Source organism: Mustela erminea, chromosome 19, assembly GCF_009829155.1.
Source record: "Mustela erminea isolate mMusErm1 chromosome 19, mMusErm1.Pri, whole genome shotgun sequence".
Lineage (NCBI taxonomy): Eukaryota > Metazoa > Chordata > Mammalia > Carnivora > Mustelidae > Mustela > Mustela erminea.
The window spans coordinates 19,742,190-19,753,137 of NC_045632.1; the positions used below are offsets into that span (position 1 = coordinate 19,742,190).

General features: G+C 39.6%; 1 protein-coding gene across 1 annotated transcript in view; it reads left to right on the plus strand.

Moving 5' to 3' along the window:
- The window catches only part of LOC116580123 (decreased expression in renal and prostate cancer protein-like), a 64,808-nt gene that overhangs the window by 44,575 nt on the left and 9,285 nt on the right, over window positions 1–10,948 (plus strand). The window lies entirely within an intron of this gene.

Here is a 10,948-nt window from a genome sequence, read left to right on the forward strand (position 1 = left end):
TGGGGAGCCTCCAGCTTCTCTCCAGGCTCCGTGGTGGCAAACCCCACCACCCCTTCTTGCCTCTCCAGACACGCTCATTGCCCACCCTGACTTTTCTGGGTCTTTGGCCTCACCTGGTGTCTGACGCAACCCCTCCTTCACCCGCCTTCTAGGAAAATGGATGATGAACCCGCTGCACCCCCAGCCCCTCAGCTCTGTGCTCCTGGCCCTTGCGGGCCTTTACTGGAAATGCCAAAGAGACAGACTCCGTTTGATGTTCTTTCCATGTTTGCATCATTGGAGTCACGTGAGTTTGTTCAGGAGACATTTACGGAGCCCCTCCCAGGGGCTATGCCAGGGGCATGGATGAAACAGAGAGCTCCTCCCGGATCAGGAGACAGAGCAGGGAGACAAGCCTCCCGAAGTCTGAGGAGAAGGCCCAGGCTATGCAGAATGGGCCCAAAGCCTCAAGTTTTCGTTTCCATTTTATTTTTTATTTTTATTTATTTTTTAAGATTTTATTTATTTATTTGACAGGCAGAGATCACAAGTAGGCAGAGAGGCAGACAGAGAGAGAGGGGGGAAAGCAGGCTCCCTGCTGAGCAGAGAGCCTATGCGGGGCTCCATCCCGGACTCTGGGATCTGACCCGAGCCGAAGGCAGAGGCTTTAACCCACTGAGCCACCCAGGCGCCCCCTATTTTATTTTTTAAAGAAATGTTTATTTTGAAATAATTACAGAGTCACAGGAAGTTGCAAGGAAGTGCATAGGGCAGGCCTGCCTCTGCTTCCTTGAGTTCCCCCAGAGGTGGGATCTTCCATGACTTTATTTAATGGAACCCTGGGAAACTGATGCTGGTACCATGCACAGAGTTGTTCAGCCCTCACCAGTTATAAATGCACGTGTGTGTGTGTGTGTGTGTGTGTGTGTGTGTGTGTGTAGGCCATTTTATCGCATGAATGGCTCTGTGTGAACATCATCTATCATCATCACTGGAACTATCCCTTGATAGACATGCCCACCTTTCTTCCCCATTCCCTTCATCCCTTCTGGCAGCCACTAATCTATTTTTTGTCTCTATAATTATGTTATTGTATAAAAATGTTATATAAGTGGGATCATGCAGGACCATCCTTTGGAGATTAACTTTTCTTCCCCCCCTCCAAGGTAATTTCCTCAGTTTCATCCAAGTTGTTGCGTGTCTCAACAGAGCATTCTTTTTCATTGCTGAGTAGTATTTCATGAGATGGATGTATCTAAGTTTAACTATTTACCCACTGAAGGACATGTGGGCAGGTACCCGGGGCAGGGGAGCTCTTATGAACAAAGGTTTTATGAACACTTAGGTATGAATTTATTCATAAAAATAAGTTTTCATTTCTCTGGGATAAATGCCCAGGAGGGCAATTGCTGGGCTGTATGGCAAGTCCACTGCTAGTTTTATTTTTTTTTAAGATTTTATTTATTTATTTGATAGAAATCACAAGTAGGCAGAGAAGCAGGCAGACAGAGAGGGAGAAGCAGACTCCCTGCCGAGCAGAGAGCCCGATGCGAGGCTCGATCCCAGGACCCCAGGATCATGACCTGAGCCAAAGGCAAAGGCTTTAACCCACTGAGCCACCCAGGCACCCCTCACTGTTAGTTTTAAAAAGGAATCGTCAAGCTACTTTTAAGAGTAGCTGACCATTTCATATTTTCCCACCAGCCATTGTAGGAGTCATTCAGTTTTGCGACATACTCACCAGTATTTTTATTTTAGTAATTCATACAATATAGGTGTGTAGTAATATCTCAGTGTGTTTTAAATTGGCATTTCTCTAACAGTGCATTGTGTTGAGCATTTTTTAAAGTTTTCATTTTAATTCCAGTACAGTTAACATAATGTTATAGTAGTTAGAGTGATTCAATAATTCCATAGATCATCCAGTGCTGATTTTTTAAAAAAGATTTTTATTTATGTATTTATTTGACAGAGAGAGAGAGAGAGATCACAAGTAGGCAGAGAGGCAGGGGGTGGGTGGGGGAAGCAGGCTCCCCACTGAGCAGAGAGCTCAACACAGGACCCTGATATCATGACCTAAGCTGAAGACAGAGGCTTTAACCCATTGAGCCACCCAGGCGCCCCCTGATTTTTCTTTCAAGTGCTTATTTGCCATCTGTATGTCCTTTTCAGTGAAATGTCTGTATAAGCGTTTCCTCCAGTTTTAATTGTATTGTTTTGAGTTTTTTTAAACTGTTGAGTTTTGGGAGTTCTTTATATATTCTAGGTAGTAGTCCTTTGTTCAGGTTAGTAATTTGCAAATATTTTCTTTCAGTCTGTAGTTTGCCTTTTCCATCCTGAGTGTTATGTAGAGCAAAGGTTTTTCATTTTAATTTTGATGAGGTCAGTTTTATCAAATTTTATGGATCATGCTTTTAATTTCATTCTAAGAACTTTTTGCTTTGTCTGGGGTATTAAACATTTCTTCCTGTGTTTTTTCTAAATGTTTCGTAAGTTTACATTTTACATTTAAGTCCATGATCCATTTTGAGTTAATGTTTGTATAAGGACTGCTGTTTAAGTCAAGGTTTATTTATTTTTTTCTCTCTCTCCATTTTTGTCTATGAACGGCCAATTGCTCCAACACTATTTATTGAAAAGGCAAACCCTCCAATGATTTGCTTTTTCTCCTATGTCAAATATGAGTTGGGCATATTTGTGTGGGTCTGATTTTGTGTTTTCTACTCTGTTCTGCTATTTGTCTATCCCTCTGACAATAGTTACACTATCTTAATTACTGTAGTTATGTAGTGAACCTTAACCTCAAGAAGAACATTTCCTCCCACTGTAATCTTTTTCCAATAGTTTTGGCCAAGCTAGGGCCTGTGTCTTCCCATATGAATTTTCAAATAATTTTGTGTATTTCTCAAAAAAACCTTGCTGAGAATTTAATAGGAGTTACATTAAACTTATACATCATTATATTTTTTACATTCAACATTTTACTGGGATGAGTCTTCCAATCAATGAACATAGCACATCTCTCCACATACTTATATCTTTTGATTTCTTTTGTGAGCATTTTAAAATTTTCATTATACAGGCCATGTTTTGCTAGATTGATATCTGAGTTTTTATTTTTTGGAGCAATTTTAAGTGGCATTTCATTTTTAAATTTTGGTTTCCACTTGTTCACTGTTAGTATACAGAAATGCAATTGATTTTTATGTGTTGATCTTATCACCTGCAAACTTACTGAACTCTTTTATTAGTTCTAAAAGTTTATGGTTTTTTGGTTTTGTTTTGTTTTGTTTTTTGGTAGATTCTCTGGGATTTTACTCACCAGCAACATGTCATCTGCTAATAGAGAATGTCTTATTTCTGCCATTCCAACTTGTCTAATTTTATTTTTTTTTCCTAGGTTCCTGAGATGGGAGCTTAGCTGGTTGGTTTGAGACATCTTCTATTTTTAAATGTAAGCATTTAGTGCTATAATTTTTCTTCTTATCATTTCTTTGGCTGGCTCTCACAAATTTTGAAATGTTGTGTTTTCATTTTCACGCAGTTATATGTATATTTTAAATTTCTTTGGGGAGTTCCCTTTGGCCCATGGATTATTCAGAAGTATGTTGTTTAATTTCAAAGTGTTTGGAGATTTTCTTATTGGATTTTCTGTTATTGGTTGCTGGGTTGGTTCCATTATGGTCAGAGAACATACTCCGTATGATTTCAATTCTTTTAAATTTGTTAAGGTTTGTTTTATGACCCAAGATATCTATCTTGGTGAATGCTTCATGGGTACTTACAAATAACTGTTCTGCTGTTGTTGGGTGGAATGTTCTATACACGGCATTTAAATCCTGCTGGTTCATAGTTATCTTTGCTGATTTTCTGTCTAGGCTGTCAATTATGTGCAAAGAGTTGGGTGTTAAAGTCCCCAACTATAATTGTGAATTTGTCTGTTTCTTCTTTTAGATCTGTCAGTTTTTGCTTCATAAATTTTCAGGCTCTGTTGTTTGATGCGTATACATTAAGGATAGCTAGATCTTCCTGGTAGATTAAGTAATGTCCCTCTTTGTGCTTAGTAACTTTATTTGCTCTGAAGTCTACTTTATCAAGTATTAATATAGCTACTCATGGTTTTTTTTTTAAGTTAATGTTTGCATGATATATCTCTTCCATCGCTTTATTTAGTTTTTTTTGAACTTTTATGTATTTATTTGACACAGAGAGAGAGATCACAAGTAGGCAGAGAGGCAGGCAGAGGGACGGGGGAAGTGGGCTCCCTCTTGAGCAGAGAGCCCGATGCGGAGCTTGATCCCAGGACCCTGAGACCGTGACCTGAGCCGAAGGCAGAGGGTTAACCACTGAGCTACCCAGGTGCCCCCATCACTTTATTTTTATTGAGATATAATTAACATTTAATATTATATTAGTTTCAGATGTATAACATAACTTGATATTCATGCATAGTGCAAAATGTTCCCCCAGAAATTCTAATGAACATCCGTCACCACACATAGTCACAAATTATTTTTTATGATGAGAACTTTTAATATCTACTCTTTTAACAACTTTCAAACATACAGTACAGTATTACTAACTATAATCACCATGCTGCACATTACATCCTCAGGACTAATTTATTTTAGAAGTAGACGTTTATACCTAGAAGGACCACCTTCACCCATTGTCTCCACCCCCACCTCGTGCCTCTGACAGTCACGGATCTGTTCTTTGTATCTAGGAGTTTGGTGTGTTTTCTTTGCTTGCTTGTTTAGATTCCATATGTAAGCGAGATCATATTGTATTTGTGTTTCTCTGACTTATTTTGTTTAGCATAATGCCCTCGGGGGTGCCATCCATGTTGTCACAAATGACAAGATTTTATTCTTTTTTATGGCAGAATAATATTCCATCGGATAGCCACACCATATTTTCTTTATCCATCTATCCATCGGTGTACCCTTAGATTTCTTCCATGTCCTGGCTAGTGTAAACAATGCTGCAATGTACATAGGGGTGCCTGTATCTTTTTGAGTTTGTGTTTTCATTTTCTGCAGATAAAGATTCAGAAGCAGAATTTCTGGATCATATGGTAGTTTTATTTTTTTTTTAAGATTTTATTTATTTATTTAACAGAGAGAGAGGCCACAAGTAGGCAGAGAGGCAGACAGAGAGAGGGGGAAGCAGGCTTCCCACTGAGCAGAGAGCCTGATGCGGGGCTCGATCCCAGGACCCTGAGACCATGACCTGAGCCAAAGGCAGACACTTAACTCACTGAGCCACCCAGGTGCCCTGGTAGCTCTATTTTTCATTGTTTGAGGATCCTCCATACTGTTTTCCATAATGGCTGTACCAGTTTACAATCCTACCAACAGGGGAATAATTGTACGGGATTCTCTTTTCTTCATACCCTTGCCAGCATTTGTTTTATCTTTTTGATGATAGCCATTCTAACAGGTGTGAGGTGATAATCGCATTTTTTATTTTGATTTGCATTTCCCTGACAATTAGTCATGCTGAGGACCTTTTCACATACTTGTTGGCCATTTGTATGTCATATGTCTTCTTTAGAAAATGTGTATTCAGATCCTTGGTCCAGTTTTTAATTGGATTATTTGTGGGTTTTTTTGTTTGTTTGTTTGCTTGTTTTTGAGTTATATGAGCTCTTTATATATTGTGGGCATTAATTCCTTATCGGATATATAATTTGCAAATATTTTCTTCCAATCGCATAGGTTACATTTTCATTTTTGTTGGGTGGTTTCTTTTGGTGTGCAGAAGTTCTTAGTTTGATGCATTCCCACTTGCTTATTTTTGGTTTTGTTGCCTTGCTTTTGGTGTTAAATCCAATGTAAAAAAAAAATTAGTGTTTGCATGATATCTATTTTTTCACCCTTTTATTTATTTTTTTTAAAGATTTATTTATTTATTTATTTGACAGAGAGAGAGAGATCACAAGTAGGCAGAGAGGCAGGCAGAGAGAGAAAGGGAAGCAGGCTCCCTGCCGAGCAGAGAGCCCAATGCGGGACTCGATCCCAGGAACCCGAGACCATGACCCGAGCCGACGGCAGCAGCTTAAACCACTGAGCCACCCAGGCGCCCTTCACCCTTTTATTTTTAACCTCCCTGTCCTTATGTTTGAAGTCAGTTTCTTATAGACAGCATATCCTTGGATTGTGGTTGTGTGTGTGTCTGTGTTTTCACATACTCTGTCAATCTCTGTCTTTTAATTTGTGAATTTAGAACATTTATTTTTAAAGTATTTATTGATATGTTAGAGCTTAAGTCTGTCATTTTATAATTTGTTTTCTGTTTGTTGCCTCTGATTCTCATCCTTCTGTTTCTTTGTTCTTACCTTCCTGTGGGCTATTTGAACATTTTTAGTTTCATTTTGATTTCTTTATGATTTTTTGGAGTATATTGCTTTGTACAGTTTCCTTTGTGGTTGCTGTAGGTATTACTATGTATATACATAACGTATCAGTCTACTGGTGTCGATGTTTGACCACCTCAAGTGAAGTGTAAAAACCATCTGTTTTACTCTCCTGGCTTTTTAAACATAATGATGTTAAGCATTTCCTCTCTATATTGAACATCACCACATCAGATAGTATTATAACTTGTTCTTTAACCACAAAATATGATTAAAGAAACTCATGAGGCAATGGAGAGTTTATTGTATTTACCTTTAATTTTTACCCATTCCATTCTTTTTCTTTCTTTTCTGAATGTCTCAGCCTTCTTCTATTATCATCTTCTTTCTGGTTGGAGAGCTTCTTTCAAGGATACATCTGCAAGCAACAAGTTCTCTAAGCTTCCTTATCTAAGAATAACTTTCTTTTTCTTCATTTCTGAAGGATAGCTTTACTGGACATAGGGATTTGAAGTTGACGGTTCTTTTCTTTTAGTACTTGAAAAATATTATGCCACTTACTTTTGGCCCCCATGGTTTCAGATGAAAAAAAAAAAATTCTCGTTCTAGTTGATGTTCCTTGACAGGTAATGTGTCATTTCTTTCCAGCGTTTTTTTTGTCTTTAGTTTTAGAAGTTTGATTATGTTCTGTGTTTGTACAGGGTTGGCTTATTATTTATTAAGGGTTTTTTATTGATTCACTTAAGAGAGAGAGAGAGAGAGAGCACACATGAGAGACCACAAGCAAGGGGGAGGGTCAGAGAGAGAGAAGCAGACTCCCTGCTGAGCAGGGTACCAGAGGAAGGGTTCCATCCTAGGACCCCAGGATCAGGACCCGAACTGAAGGCAGACACTCAACAGCCCAAGCCATCCAGGTGCCCCTATTTTTTTAATTATTTTTATTTTTATAGTATTTCTTCAAATATTTTTTCAGTACCACACCCTTTCTCTTCTTTTCTGGGATTCTAATTGTATGAATGTTATATCTTTAGTTATTGTCCCACAGAACTCTGAGGCTCTGTTGTTATTTTTTTCAGTCTGTTTTCTGTCTGTTGTTTTGACTGAGTAAATTCTATTGATCTGTCTTCAAGCTTATTGCTTGTGTCCTCTGTCATCTCCATTCTACTATGGAGTCCATCTAGCGGGTTTTTCTTTTCAGTTGTATATTCCAGTTTTGTAATTTCCATTTGGTTCTCTTCGATTACTGCTACTTTTTGCTAAGATTTTTTTTCCCTTTGTTTCAAGAGAATTTGCAAATGTTTCTTGAAGCATTTTTATGATAATTCTTTAAAATTCTTGTTGGGTAAATAAAATTTTTAAAATGAAATGAAATGAAATGAAAGGGGTGCCTGGGTGGCTCGGTTGTTGGGCATCTGCCTTGGCTCAGGTCATGATCCCAATGTCCTGGGATCGAGCCCTGAATCAGGATCCCTGCTCAGCTGTGTCACTGTGTCTCTCTGTCAAATAAATAAATAAAATCTTAAAAATAAAATAAAATTCCTGTTAGGTATTTCCAACATTTATTGATCTAGGTATTGGAGTCAGTTGTCTTTTCTTACTCAAATTGTGATTCTTTGGAAAGATGAGTGATTTTCTTTTTTTTTTTTTTCTTTTTTTAAATTTATAAGATAAGTGATTTTTAATTGTATCCTGGACATTTTGGTTATTATGTTATGGCACTCTTGACCTATTTAAATCTATTTTAGGGGGCAGTCACTCTGTTTAGATTAAGTATGCAGGTTCTCATATATATATTTTTGACAGTTTGGTTATCAGAAATCTTCCATTGTGATTCTTGTCTTCTAGATTAATTCTTCTAGAACTTCTAGGGCCACTGCTCAGTCTCTGATGACACAGTTGGTGTCATCTGTTGGGGTCATTTCCAGGGCTACCTGGTGGCGTAGGGCCACTCTCTTCAGCAGGAGACTTGGAGATGGGGACAGAAGCTGTTGGGCCTGGGTCTTTTTCTGCCACCGGGTGGAGGGTAAGTGGACGCAGGGCTCAGCTGAGGCTGCTTCTTCAGGTGGACCAACTTCTACACTGATTTTCGATTGCTGCAGGTGGGTCGGACCTCCCGCCAGTGCCTCTGTCCCAGATCAGCCACTGGGGCTCCCCATTAGGTCTCTCTTGGGCTTTTCCTTTTCTTGTCCTTTGTCCCGTGAAAGCAGCTTTCCTGATTGTTTTTGGTTTTTTATGCCTCTTGGTGGTTCTGGGTTGTAAGAATCTGTAGTGCCCAGTCGTTGGGGAACTGACTACATCCTTGTTCCTCAAGTCCTGAGGTCCCTGGCTAGTCCACCTTCTGCTTTCCAGCTTTAAGAGTCTTCTAATCATTGTCTGTTCCAGTAACTTCCAGAGGATATTTAGTTGTAATTAGAGGGCAGTGTTTGGATCACCTCTTCTTTACCCCTTTGGTGAGGGAGGGCTTCCCGCCCTAGGGTTGTGGGGATGGTTGAATACACAACCGCTGAGACTGGGCAAGTGAGATCAATAGCATTTTAATAGTCACATATACTCGTAGCCTGGAGGACACCACATGCCATACAGGGATACATGGGAGCTGCACTAGGGAACAGAATGAACAAGCGGGGGCTGTGTGAGGTGGGCTCCGGAGTATCAACAGAGCAGGGTACCCCCTGGTTCCTACAGGAGGTTGTGATCAGCTTGTTTGAAGAATTCTATGAGCTGGTAGAGCACTGACATCAGAGATGAACAGGAACTGTGTGGGATCACTTGGATAAGGAGGGTTATCTGGCTAAGGAAATTTATAGAAGCAGGGCAAGGAGGAAACTTACAGTAAGACCATTTGAGGTCCTCCTGATGTCAAGGCAGTACAAGACCTTGAAATTGACAACACAGGGAGAAGAAGGGAACAGTATCATTCCCCTCCTCCCAAATTGGAACTCGGGTCTTCTTTTTAAAATTCAGGAGAACTTTATATTCTGATCTCAGTTTGTTTTAACATAAAACAGCTCTTCTCCAGATCTTCTATTAAAATCGTGGGCATCTTCTTGGACCATTAGCATGCATGCTATATGCAGCTTGTGATGATTTAGAAAGTGCAATTTAAATGATGTTTTCCTTGAAATGCTTTAATTGAAAAGTAACATAACCATATTACAGATAATTTGGGAAGTCTGGAAAAGGGGGGAAAAAAAGAGCCTTCATAATTTCAAGCCACAACCGTGCCAATTATAATTTCTGTATAATTTCTACAATCTTTTTTCCATGCAAAATGTAAAGCTGTAAATATAGAATGGATAAGGTCTGTTCATCTGCTTTTTATGCTTGATGTTTTATCGGAGTTCTCTCTTTCGTTCCTGAACACTTCAGGCTAAAATTTAGTAGGTGGAGCTGAGCAAGGGAGGAAACAGCAGTGGTCCAAAGAAGAGCTTGCACCCTGAGAGGTGAGAAGGACGTCTGCACAGGAGAGTAGCTCAGTGCAGGGAGGGGCCGGGTGTGAACCCATGCTGGATGAAGGAAGCATCTGTGCAGGGGTGTGACCTCGCACATGTGTCACAGCCCAAGCTGGATGAGGAAGGCTTCTGAGGATTTGTGGGGAGGGCAGGGACTGGATACTCTAAGGCTATGGGACTGATGTTTCTCACCGCTAGAATAGAGAGTTTCAGATATGAACAGAACACTAGACCGAGACATGTGTTGGAAGACCGAGACGTGGAGTTGGAAGTATCGGTAAGAACTCACAATTTTCTATATAAAGAGAAGTAATGTGCACAAAAGCACGAGTATACATGTGTACATGCACACATATATTCCCTAGCTTTGGCTACTGAGAAGGTCTGGGAAAACCACCACCCTGATAGCAGTGAGTATCCTAGCGGTGTATCTTGGTTTCTAAATACCATTCTCCATTAAAATGAACTAATTTTCTTTGCCAGAAGGATTGACTGTGGGACTGAAGCAGGGAAAATACAGGCCTGTTGTGCCAGTAAGCAAAAGTACTAAAAAAATGATGGGATATGTCCAAAGAATGCCCGAAACCAACATAAAGGAGCTCCCACTGGTGAGATCTGGAGCTAGAACACCAAAATAAGTAATGAATGTAACAGATTATAACCCCTTGAATAGAATAGAAATGAATGGCTAGGAAGTCACTGACCTACACAGATATATGAGCAGATGGAAAATTCTAGAAGTGACAGGCAATATCCAGTTTCAAAGTAGCTACCTGACAAGTGCTATTAATGGCAAAGAGAAAAGGAGTGACTCTTATGGAGGAGAAGCCTAGTAGACACCCCCTTAATCTAGTGGCCAAAGTAAGCACCGTTGGTAATGGGACAAATAGAAAGCATATGTCACCTGAATGGACATCATGAGAAGAACAGAAATACCCTCCTTGCGTATTCCTGCCAAAGATGCATGATCTGAATTTTTTTTTAATTAAGATGAACTTTATATAGCATAAGTATAACCATTTTAAAGCAAGCACTCAGTATATTCACAATGTTGTACAACCACCACCTCTGTGTAGTTCCAAAATATTTTCCTTACTCCAGAATAAAGCCCCCATACTTATTATTATTCCCCATTACCCACCCTCCCTCCCCCATAACC